At 43.7% G+C, this 1,938-nt stretch overlaps 1 non-coding gene across 1 annotated transcript; it reads left to right on the top strand.

Annotated features, from left to right (window-relative positions):
* Nucleotides 1–1,350: 1,350 nt before the first annotated feature.
* On the top strand, nucleotides 1,351–1,422 carry TRNAQ-CUG. The gene has a single exon. It is a non-coding gene; the product is annotated as a tRNA-Gln (tRNA).
* Nucleotides 1,423–1,938: the final 516 nt, after the last annotated feature.

Below are 1,938 nucleotides of genomic sequence, written 5' to 3'. Positions count from 1 at the left end.
AAATTAATATGTAAGTCCTAGATGTTGCAGGTAAGACCAGGGAGGCCCCTAGGATGCCAGAGTGAAGAGCAGGGCTGGGCTGAACAGAAGGAGGTGTCAGGCCAAGTGTTAGAACATCAAACCTGCTACAGGCTGATTAATTTATGTTTCTTGCTACCCATGCACATTCACGTACACACTTTTCCCTTCCATATTATATATGGTGATCTACTTTTCGCAAAGCAAAGCTTCTTTATTAAGATTTTAATGTTTTTATTAGATTTGTTATTAGGATTCTATTTATAAAGGGTCTGAACTAACAGTCAGGGGACTTGCATCCTTCCTAAAGCATGAATAGATGTTAAAACATGCGGTAGCTGTGAGTGGCATGCATTTATAGAGGTTTGCATGCTACAGTTATAAACAACCTGTTGACCTTTTGAATTCAGTAAGAATAAGTAACAGTTAATTAAACCATTTATTAAGAATGTCTACTAATCATGTATTCACCATTTTACAATTACTTATAAATGCAACCTGAATGTAAAGTGCAATTAAAAAGCTTTCTATGTAAACGCTTGGTTCTTATATGATGGCTTCTGTGTACAATCTGCTCTGAACACAAAAGGTTAGGTTTGAGGTCTCAGTTACTATTTGGTAAATCAAGACCTCAGATTTTCAGTGGTATAAATGAGAGGAGGATCTGCAGTGTTTTTCCTTTCCAATAGAACTGGAAACTTCACGCAGACTTGCTTTAGCAGGCTGGGAGGTAGGAGTTTTCTCTGGCTGGCACAGAAACTAGACCTGACCCTAGAGGAAACATGATCACTTAGAAACATTCTGACCTCTTCGTACACATGCATGCACTCACACACACTGCTCTTACGTTTGGAAACACTGCCTTAGCAGAGGCCCAGCTGGCTGTAGTGGTTATTAACTTCTCTAGAAGAGATATTGTAATTTTTCTCTCTTCTTGGAGTCCCAGGATTCCCACGGGCAAAAAACTGGTCTTTGAATATTTTGCCTTCAAATCAAGATCCTTATGGTCATGAAGGGGCTGCACAAGTGTAACTGTGGGCAGAAAAGGGCTATACATCAGGTATGTACCATCTATTCTTTTCAATGAAAGCTTAGTTTGCAGGCTCTTAGGTTCTCATATCTCTTCATATTGCTTTTAGGGGGAAAACAACCCTCAATTGAGTTGTTGGATTGGCTGTCACTGAGAGAATGTTATGACACATGGACAAATCCTGATAGGGGCTGAATTGCTACAGCTTTTATAGGCTTCAATGTAGCTTAGGATGGGGCTTCACAGTTATGCAAATGGATAAATGCCTGTGGGGCAACCTGAGTTGGCTGTGTTTACTCAGGGGTTCCATGGTGTAATGGTTAGCACTCTGGACTCTGAATCCAGCGATCCGAGTTCAAGTCTCGGTGGAACCTAAAGATTTTTGCCTCCATATTCCTGAACAGGGACCAGGACATTTCCCCCACTAGGATTACTGACGGACCCAGGGGAGGCACCGCTATGCCTAAGGTCAGGAATGACCTAGTTAGGAAATTTTGTTGGAGGAGCTGGATGTGTTTAAATCAGTAGGTCCAGATGCTGTTCACCTGAGAGTGCTGAGGGAATTGGCGGAGATCATAGCAGGGCCCCTGGCACGGCTCCATGAGTGCTCATGGGGCACTGCCCAGGTACCAGAGGATTGGAAAAGGGCCAATGTGGTCCCCATTTACAAGAAGGGGAGAAAGGAGAACCCGGGTAACTATAGGCCCATTAGTCTCACCTTGGTCCTTGGGAAGACCTTTGAGAAAATTATCAAGGAGCACATCTGCAAGGGCCCAGCAGGGGAGGTAATGTTCAGGGGCAACCAACATGGGTTAATCGAGGGCAGATCCTGCTTTCCTTTTATGATCCGGTCACAAAGCCCGTGGATGAGGGTGTCGGGGTGGATGTCA

This window comes from Gavialis gangeticus, unplaced genomic scaffold (genome assembly GCF_001723915.1).
Source record: "Gavialis gangeticus isolate Ggan-Ray unplaced genomic scaffold, GavGan_comp1, whole genome shotgun sequence".
Classification (NCBI taxonomy): Eukaryota; Metazoa; Chordata; order Crocodylia; family Gavialidae; genus Gavialis; species Gavialis gangeticus.
Note: the sequence above shows the minus strand (reverse complement) of the source record. Positions and strands in the feature narration are given on the sequence as shown.